Source organism: Callithrix jacchus, chromosome 5 (assembly GCF_049354715.1).
Source record: "Callithrix jacchus isolate 240 chromosome 5, calJac240_pri, whole genome shotgun sequence".
NCBI classification, from domain to species: domain Eukaryota; kingdom Metazoa; phylum Chordata; class Mammalia; order Primates; family Cebidae; genus Callithrix; species Callithrix jacchus.
The window spans coordinates 53,472,284-53,480,955 of NC_133506.1; the positions used below are offsets into that span (position 1 = coordinate 53,472,284).

Genomic DNA, 8,672 nt, shown 5'->3' on the forward strand with positions numbered 1-8,672 from the left:
CAGCTGCCATCTGTCATGGGCAGGCAATCTAGAGCATGTTGCCCAAGGCTGCTGTAGCCCATGGTGTTCAGCAGAAAAACCACAGGTCTTTAAATCTGATATTTCAAATATAAGCTCTGTGAATGGCTGTTACCTGTGTCTACACGTTCACGCATCTGTTCCCGTGTGCACATGAATGCGTGTGCATGACCAGAGGTGGATGTGCCCTGTCTGTGTGTGTGTGCACACCTGCACATCAGAAGGGTATTCACATGCGTGACTGAGGGTGCGCCATGGGTGGGCACGTGGCACGAATGTGTGTCAGAGAGTGGCTATACAGTGATGGGCTGCGTCTGCCCGTCTGGGTTGCCGAGTGCCTTCCGAGGAGGGGCTGGGATGAGAAATGTTCCATGAACCTAAATGGGGTGGGGTTCTTGATCAATTTTATCTCTTTTCTATTCTGAGGCTGAGGGGGGTTTTCAAACCCAGGTTGAAGCTTGGACTTGGAGAAATACGAAGATTAGATAATTAACAAAACAGTCCCCCAACTACAAGAAGACAGGCCACTCCTGGCAGCTTTTAGGATGGAGTGATAATGGATTGGAACTCTTTGCAGACCCTGATACGTGTGGTCAGGGCCAAGGAGGGACACTGGGGAAAAGAGTCAGCTGAGAGAAAGCTCACAGAGAGAGGTGGGGGTTCCATTTGCAGCCAGGCCTCAACCAGAAAGGGGTGGAGCTTCAGAAAAATCACTGGAGAGGACCTTGGCTTAGGGTGTGGGAGCTTGTGGGGCGGCCTTCTTTGCAGCTCTCAAGAGCTGTCCTGTTGATGGGTATGCCAGGCTTCAAGTTCACACTGGCATAGGGAGCCTGGGTCTGTGTGGTCCTGCTGCTGCCTTGCAGGGATGTAGCCCCAGGGCTGCCTGATCCCACTCCACCTGCATTCTATTCCCAGGGACTGGCCCTACCCCATTACAAATGACCAACTCCAGACTCTGACCCCAGGCTTCTGGCCTCAGGCCTTCCTTTCTTTGGGAGCCAGACCCATGGGGCACGGGACAGGCAAAACCTCTTTCTTCTTCTTCTTGGGGCATTTTCAGGGATCTCCATGAGCTCTGAGGCCTGGTGACCTAGAGCATGGAGAGCCAGAGAAATGTTGGGAAACCATGTAGTGGGAAGCTCAGGCTGCATCAGGGAATGTAACATGAGCTGGGCCTCCCCACAGGCCCCATGGGGGCTGTCAGCATCCTGCAGACTTTGGGGGAGTCTTCATATCAAGTCCTTCACTCTTTACACAGAAGCTGTCACATGGCTTATGGGGTCAACCCAGTCCTCAGTGAGCTAAAATCCAACCAGCGGCTAAGGGCCAAATTGTATTAAAAATGTGAGCAAATTCCTTTCTCCGAGCTCCATCTCCCTTACCCGCTCCCACCACCACCATTCTGCCCCAACACGCTGCAACCCCAGGGACTGCACTTAGAAAACCTGAATTCACATGCCGACTTGCCCCAGCTCACATTGACTTTGGCAAGCCCCTGAAACCTCTGTGATTTCTTCATGGAGGAAGTCAAGGGCAGCATTGCTTGAGCACCTATTGAATACCTAGTACTGTGCTTAGTGTTTGACAGTGTTCTTTCATTTTACTTGCCAGAGCATGGGTTCCCCAAAGGCCAGGAGTCTGGTTTCCGGAACAGCACTGTCTCCCCAGCACCTAGACCTGGGCACACAGCAGACAACCAAGGAATGCCCACCAATGACAGGAGGCCTCACCTCACACTGGCGTGTGGGGCAGGAATGATTGCAATCCCCTCTAACTAATGGAAAAGCTAAGACTCAGAGAGGGTGAGTGTCTTTCCCAAGGTCACATAGCTAGTAGGTGGGTGAGCTAGGACTCGCAGCCCTGACCTGCAGGCCATTCAGATCTGTCATCTTAGCCACTCTTCCCTGCTACTACCGCCTCCCAGGTTTGCTGGAGGACCACACGCCGAGCAACTCACACACTGAGCTGTTCACGCTCTGAGCAAGCAAGCATCAAACCTCGTGCCCATGGGGTATGAGGTACTAGAGACCTAGAACTAGAAAGATGCACCTGTTTTGCTAGTCTGTGGCTCTTCCAGGGTGGAGATGGAGCACCACCCCGGTGAAGAGTGTTGACTTGCAGCCTTCCTAGAATTTGCCTGTATATGAGTTTCTTCTTGCCACTGTAACAAGTGACCATGGCTTAGCTTAAAGCAACACACGTTTCTTCTCTTATGGTTCTGGAAGCTGGAAGTCTGGAATGGGGTCTCATTGGGCTAAAAATTGTGTTGGCAGGCTGTGTTCCTTCCAAGGCCCTAAGGGAGAATCCATTTCCTTGTCCTTTCCAGCTGCCAGAGTTCCCTTGCACCACTTGGTTCATGGCCCCTCCTCTGTCTCCAAACCCAGCAAGCTCATCACTCCAACCTCTGCTCCATCCCCACTTCTTTCTGACATTGACCACCTTGCCCACTGCTTCCTTATTAGGACCCCTATGATTACACTGGACTCACCCAGGAAATCCAGGAGAACCTCCACCTCCAGCTCCTTACCCTAATTACACCTGCAAAGCTCCTGTGCCTTGTAAGGTTGCATATTTACAGTTTTGGCGATCAGAATGTGGACATCGTTGGGGACTGTCTTAGTGCACTTACTTTGCTACTAAGGAATACGTGAAGGCAGGTAATTCATAAAGAAAAGAGGTTTATTGGGCTCCTGGTTCTGAAGGCTGTACCAGAAGCATGGTATCAGCATCCACTTCTGGGGAGGCTACAGGCTGCTTCCACTCATGGCGGAAGGGGAAGGGGAGCTGGCGTGTGCAGAGATCACACAATGACTGAGTGGGGCAGGAATTATTGCAATTCTCCCCCTATCCAATGGGAAAGTAAGATTGAGAGAGAGAGAGAGAGAGAGAGAGAGAGAGTGAGCAGTAGCAGTGGGTGGAGGCGATCCTATGCTCTTTTCAACAACTAGTGCTCATGGGAGTGAATAGAGCAAAACTCTCTCCCTGAAGAAAGCCCTTGTTCCCACCACCCAAAGACCTCCCACCAGGCCCACCTCCAACACTGGGGATTGGATTTCAACACGAGACTTGGAGGGGACAAACCAGCCATGTCTAAGTCACAGCCGGGACCAGACTCCTCCCAGCACGTGCAGTTTGTGGGGCTGTATTTTCAGAACTGCAGAGCGGTTTCGTGGGCTCCGGTGGCTATGAAAGAATGCCATAGGCGGTGTGGCTTCAACCACAGAAATGCGTTTTTTATGGTTCTGGAGGCTGGAAGTCTGGATCAGGGTTCTGGCGAGGACCCTGTTCCTGGTTTGCATATGGCTGGCTCCCCGCTGTGTGCTCCTGTGGCTTTTCCTGGGTCTGTGCTTAAAGTGACAGCAAAATCTCCACCACCAAGGCCAGCCGTCACATGGGATTAGGGCCCCACCCTTATGAGCTCGCTGAACTTTACCTCCAAATCGTCCAGTCTCACGCAGAGTCACATTGGGGTTAGGGCTTTCATATAGAAATTTGAGGTGACACAGTTCTGTCCTGAGCACAGAGCACCCGAGGCTGCTGGCTCCCACACCCTCTCCTTCTTTTCCCCTGAGAACCACGTTTTCCAATCCACCCTTCCTCCCACTGGTTTCCCTCTGTGCTCAGCCAAGGGGTTGCTCCAGTGGGAGGTTGGAGGGAGGGAAGGGGGAGACGCCCAGGTATGTCCCCCTCTTTCAGTCAGCAGCAGGGGAACCTCCTCTGTGGCCCTAACACCCCATAGGCAGCCTCAGCTTTGGTGGCTCAGACAACACAGCTTTCTCCCTCCTCCCTTTGTCCTGCTAGCCCAGGGGCAGTGGGGACTTCCTGCTGTTACCCGCTCTGTGTTGCCCTTACTGTCCTGGGGTTTGGCTTTCCGGTGCTCCTGGCATGCACGTCTATCCACTGGGCTTAATTTTTCTGTCTGGGTCTTGACTAAGACTTCCCTTCACCGTCAGGGCCCCGAGCCCTTCACAGGTCCGTCAAGTGTCTGGGCAGGGGCTTCAGGTGTTCATCCTCTTCTTCCTGGCATCCTCTTCCTCTCCTTGGCAATGTCAGTACTGCAGAACGTACTCGTCTGCTCCTGTGCCCATCCTGGCTCTGCTCCAAGGGCCCAGGGGTTCATCAAGCCACTGAGCCCGCAGCCAAACCTGGGTCCCTCTCGACTCTCTTTTGTGTTATTCTGTGCTTTCTAAATGGTTTAACAAGTAGTGTCACCATTGTTACCCCCCACCCCCCAAAAAACAATAAAATATTTAATTTTTAAAAAATCAGGGCTTTCCTTTAGCACAGTGTCATCCAATAGAACTTTTTTTTTTTTTAATTATTTTTTGAGACAGGGTTGTGCTCTGTCACCCAGGTTGGAGCACAATCATGACTCACCGCAGCCCTGACCTCCTGGCTCCAGCAATCCTCCTGCCTCAGCATCCTGAGTAGCTGGGACTACAGGCATGTGTCATCACGCCTGGCTAATTTTCTTTTTTTTCCTGTAGAGATGGGGTCTCACTTGGTTGCCTGGGCTGGTCTCAAACTCCTGGCCTCAAGCGATCCTCCTGCCTCAGCCTCCCAAAGTGCTGGGATTATAGGTGTGACCTACCGTGTTCAGCCCTGACAGAACTTTCTGTGCTCATGACACTGTTCTTTCTGTCTATTTTGTACAGGACAGTAGCCACTAGGCACAGGTGGCTGTGGAGCACTTGAAGCATGGCTAATGTGATGGAGGAATTAAATTTAAATTTTATTTCATTTCAATGCATTTAAATTTAAATAGCCACAAGTACTGGCTACCGCAGCTTTAGACTCTGGTAAGATTCCTGGAGCCCTTGTAGAGGGTTTCTATGTCCTAGACTGTTTCTCTGTCCTAGAATTTATCTCCAGTAATTTCACACCTGTATAAAATGTCTTTTATACTTCTCCCTACCCCCAAATCATCATTCAATAAGTTATCATTGTGTCCAGCCTTGCGTGAGGAGTACAAGGTGAGCCGGAGGGAAGAAGTGGAAGGCACAGAATAGATGTCTAGAGGTCTCAGGGTGGAGGACCAAGGGTCCCTGGGCTGGCGTGCTGGGCTGCGATGCATGTGGTGACTTCAGGGCAGACTGGCTTCGTGGACAGTAGGGAACTCACACCCACTCCCTCTCTCCTTCCTGTCTTCCTCCCCTAACTCGTAATACAGCAGATTTAATTCAAGGTCTTTTACGAATCCTTGAATGACACAGTCGGGAAAATATACAAAGGTCAACATGGAGTTTTAATTTTCCACACAAATAAATCTGTCTGCACGGCCTGCACAGGGGCAGGTTTTGAGCCAGCCCCTTAGGCAGGTGCAGAGATTCTGGGAGATGCTTTGCTGGAAGAGGAACCCTTACTCTCCTCTGCTGACATCTTCAAATCTCAGGCCCAGGCAGGGCCATTACATAGGGACCTCAGCATGGGCATCTGCTTCCTGGAAAGCACAGTGATGGAAAAACTTCCTAGATGCCCAGGCCTCTCCCTCCTGCATTTATGACAAACTAACCATCTGACAATTCCTTATAGAGCTGGGTCCCTGAGTCCTAAATTCTGACCAAGCTGTGAGTTGGGGAGAAGGCTCTGGAGAGACTGGCTGGAGTCTCAGTGACAGGCTAGAAGTGGGCAGGGTGCGTAAGGGTTCTCACATTTTTCATTATCCAAACCTCCTGATCCTCCAACAGAGACACTTTGCCCTCTTAAAAGAAAAGAAAGTTGAGGTGCAGAGAAGTAAAGCAACTTGCCCAAGTGTCACCACAAATGAGCAGAGGGGCTGTTCTAGAGGATTCTGGAAGATTCTAGAATATTCTGGAAGAGTATTCTGGAATATGGGTTTGTTCTGTTCAGTATACTCAGCACACATCCTCGCAGGAAACAAATAACAGCTCCACAGGAGTGGCTAAAAGAGAGGATTAAGGGCAGGGCACAGAAAGGAGAGAAGGTAGGGTAGTGTGGGGGAAGAGCTCTGAGTGATTGATCGCACGGTTTAAGTAACCACAGATTAACCACAAGCAAGCATTTCAGCCCCAGCAGTAAGGCTGGTCAGTTTCTGAATTTCAGCCCCAGCAGTAATGCTTGTCAGGGTCTGAATTTCAGCCCCTGCAGTAATGCTGATCAGGTTCTGAATTGCACCCCTGTACTATGAAGGGCTTTTCTCACACTGGTTCTTTTAAATTTACAGCTTTCCAGGGATGAAGTTACTACTGTTACCATCACTGACTACAAATGAAGAAACAGGCTGAGAGGTTAAATGATTTGTCCAAGATCATGTGGCTGGGGAGAGGTAGCATGGGGCCTTGAACCTGGGAGTCCAAAGCTAATACCCTTCACCAGGACACAACTGCCTTTCCTAGGTGTCCAGAGTGGAAGGAAATCCAGCCAGGCCAGCACAGCCCCTTCTTGTTCCACAGAACCACGGCCCTGCCATGTCCCAAGGCATTTGGCCTGTCCTGGTAGTGACCTTCCAAAACACAGCCCCCTCAGAGACCATCAGAACTCAGTCCAAATGGGGCCTGGAGGAATTCTCCTGATATTAGAGCACCTCATCCACCCCACACCCTCCGTCATCGCTCTGGGACCTCGTTGCTGACCCTGGAAGACTGAGCACCACCCAGGATGAAACTCCCCTCTGGATGGATGGCCTCTGGATTGGTAACAGAATGGATTCCAGGGCCTCTGAGGAAAGCAGGAAGCCTGGGGACTTGGCAGTCTCCCAAGGAGATGGGGTGTGTGCTAGAGGAGGCCCCCATCCCCAGGAGCAAGGCCTGGTCCATCCTGAGACCCAGAACCCACTTACACTCCATCCCTTCCCCTTGCTAAGGTGGTGTGTGGTCCCCTTGCTAAAAGAAAGCGCAGGTATTAAGGGTTTAAGAAAAAACAAAATCCAAAACAACTTTTGAGGTTCTGTCGACACTGGCCAACTCTCAGCGCAGCCACTTACTTGGTAGCTAATCTTGAGCATGTCACTTCACTTCTCTAACCTCTTTCCTTCATTCGTAACACTGAGAAAATGGGTACCTTTTTCGTGCATTAGTTTTGAGAACTAGATGGATACGAGCGTGCCTGTCAGCTCAACGCTGGGTGCAGGGTGAGTGTGCTAAGCAAGGTGGTTTCCATGGCTATAGAAATGCATGCTAACTCCTACCTGGTCGGTCCCAGGTGGTCAGAGGTGACGGCATCCGGAGGGGTCCCACCTCCATTGTCTTAATCTGGGGACTTTCTGTGACACAGTGCTGAGCAAAGGTACTAAAAGGCCACAAAGGGGTGCAGCAAGTGGTGAGTTGAGGGCCCACCCCCCACCCCCACCACCATCCTGGTGATTTTTCTGAAAAGTTGCCCCATGCATTGTTTTACAGTCTGACTTAGGTAAACTTGCCTCTTGTCTCACAGTTGCTTTCCCACCTTTGAACTAAAGGCTGTGATTAACAGCATAGGTTACTTCCCCAGCGGCCCCTCTGGCTCCCTTCCTGCTTCCAGGCAAACAACCCCAGTCATAGGGGCTTGTGATGTTCCCAGTCCCAGGGAATGATGGGTCTAAGACAGCCACGGCAATTCTTTCGTACTTTATCAAACACAGCTGATACCTGAACAGCACTGGTCTGAACTGGGTGGGCCCACTTATATGTGGAGTTTGTCTCTCCTCCATCACCTTTGGGACAGCAAGACCAACCCCTCCTCTTGGTTCTCCTCCCCAGCCTCCTCACTGCGAGTGGATGAAGACCTTTAGGATGACCCACTTCCTCTTCATCAATAGTAAATATATTTTCTAACAGTAATATTTCAGAGTAATTTTCTAGTAGTAACATTTCACTAGCGAATAGTAAACCAATAGTAAACACACTTTCTCATGTGAGTCTTTTAGCAACAGTTTCTTTTCTCTAGCCTATTATATTGTAAGAATGCAGTGCTGAAAGCATATGACGTGCAAACACATGTTGATCAACCATTTATGTTACAGGTATGGCTTCTGGCCGACAGTAAGCTATTAAAAGTTAAGTTTTGGGGAAGTCAAATGTTATATGCAACTTTTCGACTGTGTGGGGAGTCAGCACCCCTCACCCCTCACTGTTCAGAGCCAGCTGTACTTGGTTTCCAGGCCTCCCTTATAAGTTGGTATGGCCATGGGACCCAGTTTTAGATGTGAGAAGAGAGGAATGGTTGCACCTGGGAAGGATTGCTTTCTGGATGAAAGATGGTTTTTTCAGGAGTGGCTCCTTGGTCCCCACCCTGTCCCTCCTGCTGGAGATGCTGCATACAAGGGCATGATGTCTGGAGTTCGAGCATCCATGTTGCCACCATGAGGCAAGAAGTATGAGGACACAATTTCACTGGGCGGAAGAATGACAAAGTCTGGATTCTTGATATACTGTTGTCGTCTGAAGTTGCCTGGGACCATATATTTCTGGTTATCTGGTTACATGAGCAATACATATTCTTCTGGTTAAGACCAATGTTTATCAGTTTTCTGTTGTTTGTAATCAAAACTGTTCCTCACAGAGGCCCCCGAAGACTGTGTCCAGGAGAATTAGAGCAGAGAGGGAACCCTGAAGCCTTGCTGAGCGAGGGGCTCTGGGGTAGTTGCTGGCAGAGAGATGCTAGGAGAGGAGGCGAAAAGGATTTTTCAGAAGTGCCCAGGGTGGGGGCGTTGTGAT

The 8,672-nt window shown here is 50.4% G+C and overlaps 1 long non-coding RNA gene across 1 annotated transcript; it reads left to right on the forward strand.

Annotated features, from left to right (window-relative positions):
• Positions 1-5,867: 5,867 nt before the first annotated feature.
• Positions 5,868-8,436, forward strand: LOC118154067 (uncharacterized). The gene is made up of 5 exons (XR_004743999.3): positions 5,868-5,962; positions 6,203-6,266; positions 6,432-6,672; positions 7,716-7,773; positions 8,226-8,436. It is a non-coding gene; the product is annotated as an uncharacterized LOC118154067 (long non-coding RNA).
• The last annotated feature ends 236 nt before the right edge of the window (positions 8,437-8,672 follow it).